Consider the following 11,329-nt stretch of genomic DNA (forward strand, 5'->3'; position numbering starts at 1 on the left):
CAGTCATAGCAGCAAACTGGTTCTTCTTCCCGAGCCCGTTTGGCAAATCCAGGATGACAATTTTCCACACATTTGGACTGGGGCAGAGGCTAAGCAGAAAAATAAGGAATGACAAAGAAAATGTGTTAGGAGTCACCGTCCATGGAAAATGGAAGTCACCATAAACATTAGTCAAATAGTTTCAGGTCTTCACTTAGGTAAATATGAACTCTCTAACTAGTCCCAGATTGTAAGAGATACAACCAGTTGCAGATTCTTCATTTACTTTCTCCCTTTTGCTTCTAGTAGATCACATTGCAATAATGGATTTTCTACTTGATAATGTCTAGGGGGATGAAGCTGAGAAAAGATTTAAGGAATAAGTGACAATCAGTGGGTCCCTCCTCATAACTGTGTTAACATGTATTCCTCCATTCTTCATATATATCTATATTTGAAAATACAATGATCTATTCATATTTATTAAATTAAATTTATTAACTTTTATTCAAACATTGCAAAGCCATCCTCTTTTGAAAGTACAGTAGTCTGAAACAGTCTCCTAGTTAAGACACGTTGAAAGAAAAATCAGGTCCAGTTCCAACTGGGGAATAAAATGAAGGCTTCTTAGGAAAGAAGGTCTGTTTATTGATGAGTAGAACCAGCAACATCATGTAGTTCAGGGACAGTTGACAAAATGGCTGACTGAGTGGATGGTTTTTATAGGGTCCTGATTGAGATGCTCCATGGGGTTGAGCAATGTAATAAGCCTTGTGTCAACACTGCAAATACTGTATATTCTTGCTTTGACAATATGCAGAACTGTCTGGTATTTTTATAGTTAAATCAAGCAACAGTGAAAGGGAAGGAGAATAAGGAAAGCCCGGGAAAAAAAACTGGAAGTAAATCATATCTTCCAAGTTAATTGGAAGATGTGAACCATGACCCCAGAATAGGGGAGGGAAAAATGCCTGGAATGTCTGTGCAACGGAAAAGGATCTCAGATCTAAGCATTTCCACCATGCCGTACTGGCATCTCTGTAACCTTAATAAATGCTTTTAGGATAAAAATATGCCTGAAAGTCCCTTTAAGTGTTTCGTTAATCAGACACATGACATCATGCTTAGATCTCAGTGAATCTAAGTGGATCTTGCACACTCTGCACCTTGTGTCAATGGTAGTGGGTTAATCCTATTATGTCCTAAAGGTCCTGTCCTGTCCTTAGAATTTTGGTGAAGGAATGTAAATTCTTAATCCCTTCAGCTATGAGGGCTGAAGACATTTTGTTTATGTATAGATTGGCCCAGTCTTAATAGTTTATGAAATCTGCATTCCTAAAGGCCAGCCTCTCAATGTTTCCTAGTTTGAAGCTATTTTCCTATGTCAGAATGACTGGGGCTGCTTTCTGCCTTTGTTAAGATTTTTTTTCTCCATTTCTCCTTTGGGGAAATATAATATTCTTCCTCTTTGTAATATTAAGAATAAAGAATATTTTAATCTGGGGAGGGGGGCCTTCCTACAGACGCAAAAGAAAATTCCTTACAAATTAAAAGTGTAAACCTTAAATGAGATATTGTTTGTTTATTTGTATATTTATTGAGAATGTGTTCCTCAAAAAGGATGAATCAGGCATCTTTTGCTTCAGCACATGAGATATAAGAATGAACCCTTTGTCAGAAAGGGATATTTCTAAGGTCCAGCTAGGTATCCAAGACAAGGTCCTTTCTGTTGAAGAACTACAATTATCTGTCACCAATTGGCATGGAAATATAGATTCATATTTATTATTAGTTAAATTTGGAGCCTTCTTTTTGCCAAGGGAGACTTAAGGCAGCTAGCAATCAAGGTAAACAATTGCATTCAAAGCATTTATAATGAAGTACCTTCTTTCAAGCCAAAGGCCAAATCTAAGTAGCATTTTTTTCAAACTATCACTCATTAATTCTAATATAAGGAAGGACTTTTCTTTATATCAAAGTCTTATTTCAGTGGTTCAGTTTTCTGGGTTAGGGTATTATCTCATATTAGATCAGTCATTATGATTTCATGTAGTCTGAAAGCCTGGGATTTCCTTCCTAGGAGCAGAAGGCCTATTATATTATCCCAGTGAGGTGAAAGAGATACCTGAATAACTCTGGCTAGATCTGGAATGCTTTAAAACATCACAGAATATAGACCTTCTCATTCAGGAGTCTCTGTCCCCAACCAAGACAATCTCAGTTATTAGTCCAAAGCTTATTTGGACCCAGAGGCCATCCATCCAGTCTTGATTCAATTTCATCAGATTCAGTACAAATCTGAACTTGGGCACTGGTCAACAGAATTGCCTTCTTATTTAGTATTTGAGGACAAGGAACAAGAAAAATAGAGGCTATCCCCAGCAATTGAGGGCCTCACCAGTTTTATGGAGATACTAAATTATAGAGGGGACATGAAAGAGCATGCTCAGTGTCGTAAAGTATAGTCACCCAGCATCCCATGATGGACAAGGCTGAATCATTTTAAAAATGTGTTCCATATTATAGTATCTGAAGGATACTGTGTTCAATAGTACTGAAGCTTGTCAAGCCATCTAAGAAAGCCATAAGGGTTCTACTTGCCACATTCAATTCTCAGTGATCCAACTTGGTGACTAGGCTTAGACCCTTTGAAATGGGTCCTAAGTCTTTTGAAAACAGTGAAGAAACACTAATATTTTCCCTACCTTGTTGAGAAACTCTATCCATGAAAGAGCATCTTGATCGATAATAATACTCTCTCTTTCAAAACTCCCCAGTTGCTCTGTGATGGGATCCTCATTGGGGAGAACCACCCAACTCATGATGTTTGGGTCTGCTGTAATATCTCCATTTTTGTCCAAGTAGAGATCTTTCCAGGAGAAATTGTAAAATTCATTCTTCTCCAGGAATGGATGAAACTGGAATGGAAATATCAGGAATTAAACAAACAAACAAACAAACAAACCAACCAACCAGAAACCTTACTTTCTTATCCCTTTTCAAATTTGAATCTTTCTTCTACAGTTGTCCAACTTGAAAATATTCTGAGAAAAGAGTAAAAGTTTTTTCCATTATCTTTAAAAGTGAAAAATAAAGATTCAGTAATTTTTTTCAATCATATATTGACAAAATATTTGTTTTTGTTATTCAGTCACTAAGCTGCAATCCCATGGACAAAAAGATGCCAGTCCCCCCATCCTCCATTGTCCCCTAGAGTCTGTCAAAATTCATGTTCATGACATTGATTATAATATCTAACCATCTGATCCTCTGCCATCCCCTTCTCCTTTTGCCTTCAATCTTTCCTAACATGAGGTTTTTTTTCCCCAATGAGTCCTTTCTTCTCATTTTAAAATATAATATTGTTTAATTTCAAAATATCATCGTCATAGTGCAACTTCTTTTGAACAATATGCCCCAAGTGATTAGATTGGCCATTTGCTGCCTTTTTGTAGTATTGTGTGGATAAAATGATTCTTCTCCTTCTCCTTTAACTTCCTTCTCAAACAGAATTAAATTTGATGGATCCTTGTTGGAATCCCATACCTGCCATGGCTGTAGCATTGGAGCCCCAAATGTCTTTTCCATCTCCTTCCTTCTCCACCTGGACCTGGAGGAATACGCAGCATTCGAGGCATGGACCAGAGTCTTAATGAGAGCATAAACATGGTGCTCATTTCTGATCCAGGTCCTCTTCTTTTTCTTTTGGGTCTCCAGTGGCCCTTTCTGGATGCATCTTCTCCGGCCTTTGACAGAAAAGACGTGCTTTGAAAAAGAACAGTTAAATGTCTCATATTCCAAGTGGCTTTCCACAAACAGATTGGGTTCAAAGTCATAATCTTCTGGCCTTTTTTTCCCCTGAAAATTAAAGGTCCAAACACTATGGACATATTTGAAAAATGTGCAGTTTCCCATCTGATATTCCCCCAAGACTGCAATGATCCAGACTTTCCCTTTAATTGGTCCTGAGAAACATTCCATTATTAAATGGAGGGGGATAATTCTGTCCAAAAGGGGAACGTATTCCATGAAGTGAACAAAGACATTGACTTGTCTCCACTTAGAGATGGCATTCCTGATGGGTTCTGTATGTTTATTCATTGAGAATTGCTGTGATATAACAACACAAATTCCATTCCTGAAAAGCATAAGAGTAAAAGTCCTCAAGAAATGCTCTCCCTCCTCGGTGTCTGAAGCAAAGAGACCAATCAAGATCCATCTGAAATGGAGCAGTTGGACAATTCTTGGATAATGGAACCCTAATTTGGTGAACATACGATAGAAAAAGGGAAATTGACTTTTATCACCCAGATCTGCTGAAGACATTCTAATGCTTATCTGAAAACACAATGAAGAATGTTTGATTATATTGGGTGTTAGATCAAGAACAAAAAAAATATTTTAATAAATAAATCTTGATTCCTGAGCACATACTAGAATAATTTATTGTTAAATATTCATTAGCCATGCAAAATATAAAACAGAAAATATTAACAAGACCACATATAAAAAAGAATAAAATGATCCAATTAAGCAAAAAGAAGAGGAATTCAAATCATATTTCTGTATCACCCGTACAATTTACTGCTATCAGATACACATATGCACAGATAGAAAAACACAGACACAAACCTGTGGGACTTTGTAGGTGGCTACTACTGTTGACATCTGGATGGAGATATCACTATCAGCTCCATCAAGAAGAGCCAAAAGGTTGTCCTTCCTTCCACAGCTATAGTTGGGAATATTGGCTTCTCCAGATGAGAGTATGTCCAGCAAGGCATCTGAAGTGTGAAGGGTGCTCAAAGAGTTGTCATGTATGTTGTAGCCAAGTGTGAGATTGTGCAAGAGCTGGGATTTCTTGTTGACCTCTTGAATGGCAAAAATGAAGCGTATTTTTCTTGACTCATCAAAAGATAAACTACTGTAAAATTATATTAATTTTATCATCATCATCACATCATCATCACCAACAAAATGATTTTTTTGTTTTATTTCTATTTGTCTCCAAAGCTTATTTTGTCTTAATCCAATACTGATCAAAAATCAGAAGCAAATGATAGTTACCCATCACCACTGAATATTCATGAGCATTGGGAAGATGAGATAAAAATAGTCCTTCACCATTTTTAAGAATCAGAAATATACCATTATTTGTAGCACTACTAAGTTATATAAGCCCAGTAACTGACTTGCAATATAATTCAATTATTCAAGGAGAGCTACCATAAGAAGAAGAGGAATTTTGATACATGACCCAGCAAAGCAATTCTAAAAAATATCATCAATTGCTATGAGGATTAGCCATTGAATATAAATGAGTAGTTCTAAATATGTGGAAATGGGTTAGACAGAGGCAGCTACAACCCTTTCAATCATTACTTTAAAAAAAAGTCAGGAATCAAGTGATAGACTCAGCCTTGGACAAGAAGAAAAAAAATGATTTTTTAAAGATTTTTTTTTCAGCCCCATGTTTGGATTTCAGCCTCTTCCACAAAGGGAAGAGACAAAAATTAGAAATACCTCTGCAACATAGGAATAAATTAAAAAGAAAGCAGAAAAGGAGAGTGTTAGAATTGCAAATAGACTGAATGTAACCATAACACACTGAATGACTTACGACTGACTAGAAGGAGCTGTATTGAAAGACAAAGTTGTATGCAATATTCTTGTTGCACTGATGATGATACCAATGAGATGGTCTCCTGGCCTGTAATAGCTCCATGGTTTTTCCACATCCTTTTTCTCCAAACTGAGTGGGCACTTCATTCTAAGTTTCCCAGAGACTAGATGCAACACTAGCAGCATCAGAAGCAGATGAAGGAGGTTCATAATTCATGTGTCTGAATCCACCCCTTTCCTCTTTTTAAGGAAGAACAAGAAGAGTTAGAAAAAATAAAAGAACTCTCAGAAGATGGAAATACCAGTGCTTTCCCGATTCTGACATAGACAAACCTAGTTTCATTTGGAAAGAAGATAAAGATACATTCAAGAGGACAGACACTGACTGTCCCAAAATATGTGATAGAAAGAGCATCATTCAATACATTTATTCTTTTCTCATACAAAATCCCTTCCATGTTGCTTCAGTCTGATGTTTCCATCAAAGTTAGTCACTGGAGGAATAGCAAAAGAGGTCTCAAAGACCGTGATCATGATAATTACATTGAGAAGCAAATTCTTCCCTAGGGATCCAGAAGTTCTTCCAGGGCTTTATGTGCAGAGGGGCAGCTGGAGAAAAATATATTAGTCTAAAAATCACAGCTATACCCCTGGGGACACTGTTCTATAGCAGTTGTGGTAGCTATACACTTTTTGCAAATCACTAATTCTGATGTATACCAGATGTTGGCCCTAGATTTTTGTCTCACAGTGGATGAGATGTGATCTGGCAGTGAAGGACATAAACATATATCATGGACAGATTGCTGCATTTCCATTCACTTGTGGTACCCCTGATTTCAGGGATGCAGTGCATATTTGATTGGCCTGCCCCAAATGAATCCAGTGGGGTTCTAGAGAGAGCTTGGGATTTCTTCTAAGGATTTGGTGGTCCAAGAAAAATTTTAGTTCCTGGGCAGGTTGATGTGACCTTGGATCACATCTCCCTCATGTGCTAATCCTGTGATTGAATTTGTTTATACAGGAACTCCAGAAGAGGAAGCAAATGAAGGGATGTCTGGAGATCTTTGGAGAAAAACTGAAAATTGAGTTTGACTAGACACTTGTAAGACCCCATGTTAAGAATTAACTAATGGGATAATTGTGGCAAAACAGCAATACCTTTCCACCCTTACTGTGTCTGATGATGTCCATGCAACTCAGTGGCTGAATATGTAAGTGTTTTGAGGCTCATTTCCCAAGATCTGGCCTAGAATGAAGTTGCCTTGTGGTGGCCCAATTCAGGAAGGGTTGCAAGACAAGGTTTTTGAAGAGTTAGCACAAAATCAGCATCTAGGCATGATGCAAGAATGAATTTAGTTGTGCTTGCACATAGATGAGTGTCTATAGCAGCAAAAAACTGGAGCCCAGAATAACAGACCTATTGTTAAGCCTGCAATATCAACCCATGTTTAGTCTTAAGAAAACCTCCACTGAGGAACTTATGCAGATTGGGGATGCATGGTTTCATGTGATAGTTGCTGAGAAGGCACAGAGGCCTTGCTTTCCTTGTGCTGTGGTACTGACGGACATATGGCAGCAAAATGGGAGGGGGAGTCAAAAGCTCAATGCAAGTTCTTAATTTCTAGCATGTGTCTTGTTTGCCTGAACCCTTTAGTGAATTTCCAACCTATTTTGCCTGTGGAGAAATGTTTGGGATGCACATGGGCCAGAAACACAGCATAAGCAGTTCTCAAGCAGCAGCTTACCAAGACCCATGTCAACGGTAGCATAGGCCTCTGTGTCTCTTGCTTATTGGAAAGGCTCAGCTATGAGCAAAGTGGTAGAGGGAGGGTTCTTCCACCTTCCTCCCTGCTTTTTAGTCATTGGCATGAGGACATCTTGAAAGTGTGACTGATTAGTCTTGTAAAGAAAAGAGAAAGAGGAATAACTGTCTCCAGAAGACAGTGATGCTTCAGAAGGCAGAACCAAAATATTTCACATGTATGTATGTATGTATGTATGTATGTATGTATGTATGTATGTATGTATGTATTCATTCATTCATTCATTCATTCATTCATTCATTCATCTTTTATTTTTACAAATAACTCAAGGCAGGGAATATATCCAACACATCTTCCTTCTCCTATGTTTTCCACAACAACAATGCTATGATGTGAGTTGAGCTGAGGGAGAGGGACTGGCCCAAGATCACCCAGCTGGCTTTCATGGCTAAAGCAGGACTAGAATTGAAGTCAGGTCTGGGTGGCAGGGTCCCAGAGAAGAGTCTTTTCTGCTGTGGTGTGCCCACCTTTTGAAACATCATGCCCCTTGAGGTGAGATCCGCACCCTTCCTTCCAGTCTTCCAAAAGCTGACCTTGGGGCCAAAATGGGCATCTTGGAGGTAGTTAATTGATTAAGACAATATCCCACTCCACCCCTACTCCACACCCACCCCATGTCAGTGCGTACTTTGTTCCCTTCTATTCCATCTTGGTCCATTGAACTTTAGATGAATTTTAAGTATATGATATTTATTTTTTAAATTTTATATACTGGCAGCATTTTACTTAAATGACTGTAAGCCATGCAGAGTCACCTCAGCCAGATGGGTGGCATAGAAGTTTAATAATAAATAAAATATTGTTATTATAATAAGATTACTAAATGCAAAATAATGAAAACTTTTGGCACTACACATCATGGAGAAATGCTTTGTGAAATTGACAGAAATTGACTATTTTAATTAGAGAAAGGACAATATTTACATTTATTGGTGACCAAAAAACCCTTAGTGTCTTTTTGTGTAAAAAGTCCCCAAAATGAACTTGTGGTTTATGGTTTTAATGATTGAACAGGACAGACTATTGAAAGAAGAGAGTTGCAATGTAATTTCAGAGAGAAATGTTAAAATACCATTGTTCTTATAAATGCCTATGAAGAATATTGAAAACTACTTTATAATCTTTTTATTTTCCTTCTTTCAAATCTCTTTATCCAAGAGATCAACTAAGATCTCCAGGTCCTTCCCAATGTCCACCTGGGTTACAATTTCCTTGACAATTATTTGAACCCCAGAATGACTTGCAGGTCTGTTGGACCTGCTCTCAGTTGGGGAGGACAATGTTCCTACATCCAATTATGGAAGGAAGAAGGACATTTTTATTGTCCTTGAAGGGACTGAGGCTAACGTCTCCTCTCAGTTTCTCACCATTTTGGCTAGCTACAAAATCCCACAAGTGATTCATAACATTCTACATCTTACTTCCCATGCTGTAGGGGTCAGCAGGAAAAGGTGTAACATCTGAGCAGAATAAGCAGATACACACTCCCTGTGCCCAGGTTTTCATTTGCAAGAAGGAGAATCATAACAACAACTCTTTTTATAATAATTTTAGGCCCACAGGTACTTCTCTTTTTAGATTTTTAGATTTAATTAAAGTTGGAAGGTACCTTAGAGGTCATCTAGTCCAACCCCCTGCTCAGGCAGGAAACCCTATACCATTTCAGACAAATGGCTGTCCAGGCTCTTCTTAAAAACTTCCAGTGTTGGAGCATTCACCACCTCTGGAGGCAGGTTGTTCCACTGATTAATTGTTCTAACTGTCAGGAAGTTTCTCCTTAGTTCTAGGTTGTTTCTCTCCTTGATTAGTTTCCATCCATTGCTTCTTGTCCTGCCTTCAGGCGCTTTGGAAAATAGCTTGACTCCCTCTTCTTTGTGGCAGCCCCTGAGATATTGGAACACTGCTATCGTGCCCCCCCTCATCCTTCTCTTCATTAAACTAGACATACCTAATTCCAGCAGCCGTTCCTTATATGCTTTAGCCTCCAGTCCCCTAATCATCTTTGTTGCTCTTCTCTGTACTCTTTCCAGAGTCTCAACATCTTTTTTACATTGTTGTGACCAAAACTGGATGCAGTATTCCAAGTGTGGCCTTACCAAGGCATTGTAAAGTGGTATTAACACTTCACGTGATCTTGATTCTATCCCTCTGTTAATGCAGCCTAGCACTAGTGTTCTCAAAGACAGCACATCACACTATTGAGCATTGCTAATGTCATTTTTTTCAATCCTTTTCAAGTCAGCTCTGCTTTAAAACAACAGCATCCAGTGATATTCATATACTTTTGATAGATTGCTAGTCAATAGCACCCAAATGAAACACATAAGAAATTAGAATTAGTCCAAACCCTGAAACAGGAGGGCAATTTCCAAATTAGGTCTTATTTGGGAAATTGGGGGAAACTACAGTTATCTTTAATAGGTAGGATAGCCACCATTTAAATGAATGTTCTTCCGAAAATGTTGTTTCTATTTCAATGCATACCAATTCGGCTTAAAAAGGATTTTTTTAAACAAATTTGGATAGACTCATTTCAAAATTCATATGGCAAGGGAAATGTCCGAGAATCAGATTAAAACTATTACAAGACCGTAGAGAAAGAGGAGGATTTGGCCTTCCAGACTGGACAAAGTATTATCAGGCAGCGGCATTGGTCTGGCTAAGCGAGTGGATGCATCTCAAAAATACAAGATTATTAGCAGTAGAAGGTCATGACCTACAGACAGGGTGGCATGCTATTTTGTGGGAAGAAAGACATTTAGCCCAGCAATACTTCCGGAAGCATTATATTAGGAGAGCACTATTGGATATCTGGAAAAAAATAAAAAGAAATAATTATATGAAAATCCCCAACTGGGTGTCTACATTAGAAATGTACACACATCCAAATTTGATAAAACGTGGGGGTGCTGTCACCTATAAAGATATTTTGAATGAGAAAGGAGAATTAAAAGCGAGAAATACCTTAAAGGAAGAAGGAATTGATTTGGAAATGTGGGCGTATCTTCAAATCCAATCCAAATTTAATAAAGATAAAAAGGAATGGGGCATAAAGCAAGACTCTTCAAAATTAGATAAAATCTTATTTAGTAGGGAAGGCAAGACTATAAGTAAACTATATCGATATTTATTAGAGCAAGATATGATTGAGGAACAGGTGAAAGAAACGATGATAATTTGGTATAAATATTTTGGGCACAATATTGATTTGGATAATTGGCAAAGTTTATGGGGGGGAAACCTAAAAATTACTCTAGCAACCTCCTATAAGGAAAACCTCTATAAGATGTTTTACAGGTGGCACCTCCCTCCCACAAGATTAGCACGAATGAACAAGGGGAATTCCTCGATATGCTGGAAGTGTGGAGAGACCGTTGGGAATTACTACCACATGTGGTGGCAATGCCCAAAGGCACAAAAATTTTGGAACTTACTAAAGAAATGGCTGGAAGAAATTTTGTTAATAGATATAGAGGCCAACCCGGATTTTTTTTTAAATTGGGAATTATAGAAAGAAAATATAAGAAAGATACAAATTATTTACTACTACATATAGTAACAGCGGCACAAATAGCCTTCGCTCAAAAATGGAAAGAGAAAGATACTCCAAGAGGAAATATTACTGAAAATTTTCAATTCCGCTGAAATGGATAGACTTACATGGGAATTCAAGGATAAAAGTGAAACTAAGTACTACAAAATATGGGAACAATTTTATGATTGGATAGACAATAAGAGGGTAGCCAAGACAAATGTATAGTGTTAGAATAAAATATAGATTATAGACAAATGTATATTTAAAAGATAAATAGATATACAGAAATAAGGGAAAAAGTGTTAATATTATATTATAAATAGTGAGCAAAGCTCAAGAACTATATGTCTATATGAGTACTAATACT

This window comes from Protobothrops mucrosquamatus, unplaced genomic scaffold (assembly GCF_001527695.2).
Source record: "Protobothrops mucrosquamatus isolate PMUCROS unplaced genomic scaffold, P.Mucros_1.0 scaffold1975, whole genome shotgun sequence".
NCBI lineage: Eukaryota > Metazoa > Chordata > Lepidosauria > Squamata > Viperidae > Protobothrops > Protobothrops mucrosquamatus.